At 36.5% G+C, this 6,000-nt stretch overlaps 1 pseudogene across 1 annotated transcript; it reads right to left on the bottom strand.

Moving 5' to 3' along the window:
• Window positions 1-969: 969 nt before the first annotated feature.
• On the bottom strand, window positions 970-3,228 carry LOC149577364 (uncharacterized; annotated as a pseudogene). The gene is made up of 4 exons (XR_016365001.1): window positions 2,882-3,228; window positions 2,765-2,803; window positions 2,184-2,681; window positions 970-2,051 (listed from the first exon to the last, which is right to left on the bottom strand). The product of XR_016365001.1 is annotated as an uncharacterized LOC149577364 (transcript).
• Between the last annotated feature and the right edge of the window lie 2,772 nt (window positions 3,229-6,000).

The following is a 6,000-nucleotide window of genomic DNA, read 5'->3' as shown; positions in this document are numbered from 1 at the left end:
GTCTACATAGTCTCTTTATGCCCCTATTATGTAGGAGACAACAATTCTATCTTTGTAATGAAAGATTTTATGGGGGCATTCATGAGACATCCATACACCACTTATTCAATCACTATTAAATATGAACTACATTTGGATACTCTCTTTTTGGGTGGGGTTATTCTCCAACTAGGTTTTGTCCTCTCTTTTTCTTATTCTTTATTGTATTTGTGAGAGATCATTTGTACATGGGTAACTAACACGGCCTTGTTGTTTAGATCAACCTTTACATCTTGCATTTTTGCATAATGATTCTATCTGCCCATGTTTGCACATAAGAAGGGGTGTTAGAGTGAGTGTTGCTAGTAAATATTCAAAGTAGATTGTACCTTGTAATTGCCTAGTAAGAGGACATATTCACATGTTAACTTAGGTCCTACGCAACATTCTATTAGTTATAATAGGACCATGCTTACCTATTTTACTTCTAGACACATCACCATTTAATATTCACATTAGGCATTTATTTTCTTCCAGAGTGCATTTTGTCATACTATCCCATATCCCATATCTCAATCTTCAATAGAGCTCATTATCTTTCACATTCTTTTATGAAAAAGATCTTTGTTTTTGTTTGTGATATTGAGCTCGGACATTATTAAAATGTGGTCTTACAATGTCCTTCAACAATCTACATGTCCTTAACCTTCTACAACTATATCTAATAATGCTAGAAATATGTTAACAATTATAACACAAATATTATAACAATAATTCTTTTCAAACATTCTAGATAATACTCAATCATTAATCATTATTAACCATTAAGATAAAAGAGAAGGCAAACACATGTACAAATAAAATATTAATTCAGATATTACGTAAACATTTTATTTTTGAAGTATTAGATAGCAGCCAAAAGGACGGGGTGACTCCGGAGTACAAAAAGACCTAACAGATACCAGTTTTACACATAAACCCTTTGTTACATGATCTACGAAATAAACGTTCCTTCCAGACTATATAATTTTATACATAAACACTTTGTTACATGATCTACGAAATAAACGTTCTTTCTGACTATCAAAATCCATACATTAGCTTCACTAAGTCGGTGACCTCAGGACAGAGGTTAACTAGAGATGGAATTTACAAGCCACCTAAAAGGGAGTGGAAAAAAGTGCGAACAATGAAGTTCGCTAAACCGGTGAAGGAGAGGACGAGCCATCTTCACGACCCAGCCCAGAGAACTTGGCATGACCAGCGATATAATCACGGGAAACTTCATCGCCTGAACGGAATATCTCCAGAAGCCCAGACCGTTCTAAAATGCACCACACCTTTTCAACAATGTCATCGAAGAAACAAGACACACCGCACAGCCGGTGGAATCTCGCCCTCGTCACTACAAAATGTAGCGACTGACGGATAAATGCGAGAATGCCACACAAAGTAATAAAAACGAGACTTCCCAAAACCACCCAAGAGAGGGTATCAACTTCAAGAGCCAGCATCGCGTACACCGCAGCAATAAAACCGTAAGCGGTGAATGCAAAGCTCAGGCAAACCACTAAACTGTTGACGATCATGAACAGCATCTTGTCCCCCGTGGTGAGCTCCGAGCTCATCTCCCACATTATACAAACAAAGAGGGAGAGAAAGAAGGCTGTGCAGTCAAAAATGAGGAAGAGCTTAAATGAAATGTAGGATATAAGAATAGGGCTCCCTCGTTCCTCTTTTGCATCAGACTCCGAGTCAAAACCGCCAGGGACGGTGAAAGCAGCAGCACATGTCATGGCGGCCAACAGCGTTGCCACAACTAGTTCTGCATTGCGTCTCTCTTCGTAGGCGTTGTTTACCATCTGCCTCGCGTTCATGTACTTTTTATGGCTCACCTGTGGTGCGCAGTACATGAATGGCTTTGGCCTCCTTCTATAATATGCCAACTTTCTTATCATCCTAAAAGGTTCGTGGCAGTCGGTGACTTCTCTTGCAATTTCAAATGGTGTCTTGTCCTCACTGTTCAGCGCAAGCTTGTCCACCCCATCTATCTTCAGCAACAAACTCACCATCTACACCACCAAAAAAGTGAAAAAGGAAAGAAAGAGGGGGAATTAGTTGTCTAAGTATTTCAAAAGGAATTAGTTTCAATAGAAATCCAAAACACAGAGAATAGTGAGATTAAACCCCTAAAATAATCTTACGTGCTCAAATTTATTTCTTGCTGCAATGTGTAAAGGTGTGTCTCCCGCTTCAATTGGCTTTTCACTCTGAGTATCTATATCTTCATCATCATTAGTCCACTTTGTGGTTCCTCTTCCGACAGCCTGGTTATTGCTTCTTTCACCAGATGCTTCTGTGACACATTCATCTCCACCTTGATTTGGCTGGTAAGGCTGATTGATGAGTTTGGACAAGTCTATTTTTTTCTCAATTAAAAAACTGAACAATTTTGACTTGGTTGAGCTTCACAACATAATGGAGGGCGTTTTGGGTGTGGGTTATTAATAACTCCACAGCATCTTTGAATCTCAAACTTATTGCCAGTTTTAATGGAGTTTCTCCTTCTTTATTCTTACAATCACACAAATTGGCATCCATGTCGACCAACTGTTTCGCCAGATCCACGCGATTCTTTCTCACAGCTAAATGCAAAGCCGTCTCGCCTTTGTTGTCCTTCATTGTTATTATTGTGATTAAATCTGCATGAGTCACACAGTTAAACAAGTCAAACAAGCAAAACATAGCCTTTTAATCTAGAAAAAGATTCTAAGAAGATGATGACCTTGGAATGGTATCTTTGCTGCTAGCTCTCGTAACAAATCTGCAGTTCATAAATGAGGTTTAGAATAGCTTCTGATCAGAAAAGCAAATATGAATGAAGAGACAAAACAAAAAAAACCTGGGTCTCCTGCAATTACTGCCACATGGAATCATGTGCTTCCCTCCCACGGCAATAACAAGCTTGGTGGATCCGCAAGTTTTAGCAAGTCTTTCGCAGTTCTTGTATGGCCATTTTGACAAGTCACAAAGAAGCTAATTTCACCAGATTTATTCTCCATGTTAAGGAAAACCTTTCCTCAAATTCCGCTTAAGCCCGTTTCTTACTCGCAAGAAAATACAGCTGTCTGTCATAAACTCTATCTTTGCGTCTCCGTTCTGAGAGGTCCTTTCATTACCAACATTAAAAGCGACAGCATTTATTATGCCCTGTAAACGCCAGCTGAAGAACTGGAAAGTAAACCACAAAATACCATGTCCAGACAGGAGTCAAATGTCTGAAACCATTTTTCTTGTGTAAAATGTGGTCATTGCAATAGCTGTAGCCCCCAGTTGTCATTTCTCTATCAAATCGATAGGCCAATTTAAAAGTCCCATGTTTTTTCTGCCCCTTTTTTCTATTATTTGCAAACAAACATGCCATCACAAATCAACATCAATACCAATAGTCGTTCATTTTTATTTTTTGATTGCTGATTGGTCTACTTGTCCAATAAGTACTATAATGATTATTGGGGGGTCTAAGTGTCGGGTATTGGGCGAATGTTTTAAAACTAAACTTTTAGACCACTTCGTAGTCTATTAGTTCTACAAAGAGCTCCGTAAATGTGGGAAAGCCAAAAGGTTAGCTTTAAGTTCTTTAGTCACATACAGAGTTTCACAAAAAAATTCAGCAAATTTTGACATGTGAATTAGGAAATGTAGATGTACAAAGCTAATCTAGGCAACTACTAGGTCTTTTCCCCTATAGTCTAAGTGTTGTCCAAGCATTTTAAAAGAAAAACAAGAAGACGAAGAAGAAGAAGAAGAAAATGTTATGCAAAGTAGCATAGTCTAATCGTTACCCTACCAATACAAAGAGTTTAAAGAGTAATGAATTCAAAAGTATGTAAGCTCTTTGAAGTTATAAAATTGCACAAAATAAAAAGCTGAAAGTTGACTCATTAAAGAGCCCTCTAAATGGATCCTCCCATCTAGTCAAGAGTGACAAAAATTGGTTTCTTGGAGATTTTTGAAGCTCTTGATGGTTGGTGAGGATTGGACTCAGTTATTTCTCATTTGTGGTTGCTTATGCGTAAGTATCGAAAGGAATTAAAACATGTGCACACGTCAAATGTGAAAGCTGAATATGTGAATTTTTTTATTGGGGATGATTTATTGCCTCTCACAGGATCAATCTTAAAGTTTATTGTTTGATTGAGTCTAATGTTGCTTGTTAATAAAGAAATGCATGCCATTTATATTCCTTTTGTTGAGGCTATTTGTTGTGGTTCCACAACACACACACCATTTTTTATTTCGTAAATGATGGGGACCACATTTTTCATTTCTGAGGGACCTTGACAGTTGATAATTTCTAGGTCATGTTGGGTAGATTTTTGGGTCAAAGTGATTGGTTTCATTTTGTCTTGATTTCTCAGTTTTGTCTAAGTACTTTTTGCACTTGTAAAGTTATGCACTTGCGCACCTCCGCAATTGCACATTTCCTCCTTTTTTCTTTCATTTTGGTAAGTCCCTGTGTGTACTTGTGAAACTAAAAAAACTACACAGGTTTGAACCTTAGCAAGATGTTCAAGTTTGCAAAGTCCATGTATGCACTAGAGAGTTAGTTGAGTTTTAGTTGTTCTCTTCCATAGTTGTTCACATACCCAGGTCTTTATGTGCGCAAAGTGTGCAACTTGAGGTTTGGTCTAGTAGAGTACCAAGTCAGTATTTTTGGTCATTTGATTTTTTCCTCCATATTTTTTTGCGCTTGCACACCTCTGCAAGTTCACAAGTCCAATTCTTTCCTTTTGTTATTTTGTCTAAGTACATATTTGCACACATATGCAGATGCAAAGTTGCATATGTGCATAGAACCACATAGTCTATCTTGTGCATATGAGGGTTAATATGTAGTGTGTTAATAGCTTGCATAGTTCTGCACTTACAGAGGTGCATAGGGGTGACACCTATGCAGGTCTGCATGTGCTTTATTTATTGTTAAGTTCACCATCACATTTCTCATAGCTCCATTCTTGTAGAGGTGCAGAGGTGCGATATTTTGGGTTTTGCTATGTATTTTGGCATGCGAGTGCAAAATTGCACCTACAGAGGTGAACAACTTTGGGATGGCGCTTTTTGTTAGTTTCGAGTCAGCCTTATTAGTCATCTCTAAATGTTTTGGGACTTTAGTTATAGTTTTATTTATTTTTCTTATCTTTTTCCTATGTCATAGTAATTTTCATTTTTAAAGATCTATGGGGCATTTTGAAGTGAATATTGGTCAACAAGATTCTTCACTTGTCCTTTCATTTTTTTCCTTCAAATTTGGGATATATTTCCAATGAAGTAAACAGTTCATAATTTTGAGCTAAGGGGAAGAAGTTACACTTTTTCAAAGTAGACCTAAACTTTTATATAGTTTTCATAATTTTCTAACTTATTTTGCATAAAGTGTTGTTAGCATCTTCTATTTTATTTCCTAGAACATGACATTGATCCTTGCAATCAATTAGACTTAACATAATTTCATAATTTACATAATAACCATGTTAATTTGTTTAGATTAATTTATTGCTTTCAATAAAATAAATTGTTGACAATTCTATTATGTGCGCATATTCAACACACGTCTTCAAAGTTTAGATTGAGCAAAACCCATAAACCATTTTGAAATCTAAGAACTTTGATTTTTTCAAGGTAATTTTGACATTTTCAGTAGTCCACATGTATGCATCTCAACATGTGTACAACTCCTCATTTTCAAAATTTATGAAATTTCTAAGTGAAGTTCATAGTTTTCAACTCTGTACACAGGCAACTTCACAATTTTGGAATTTTGAAGATAAATAGTTAAGTGCCCAATTTTCACCTTCATAGATCCACACATCCGCAACTCCATAAATCCAATGATTTTTTTAAAATTGTAGTTACAATGCTAATTGAATACCAGTTGCTAAATTTAGTATTTTCATGCTTTAATTTCATATTTTTTGAGTTCATTAGCAATTAAGTGCCTTGGGCCTTGTCTCATAAATG

The sequence above is a fragment of the Cupressus sempervirens genome, chromosome 1, assembly GCF_028749045.1.
Source record: "Cupressus sempervirens isolate cs-2001-9-10 chromosome 1, ASM2874904v1, whole genome shotgun sequence".
In the NCBI taxonomy this organism is placed as follows: domain Eukaryota; kingdom Viridiplantae; phylum Streptophyta; class Pinopsida; order Cupressales; family Cupressaceae; genus Cupressus; species Cupressus sempervirens.
The sequence above is the reverse complement of the archived record's forward strand: the minus strand, read 5'-3'. Positions and strand labels throughout refer to the sequence as shown.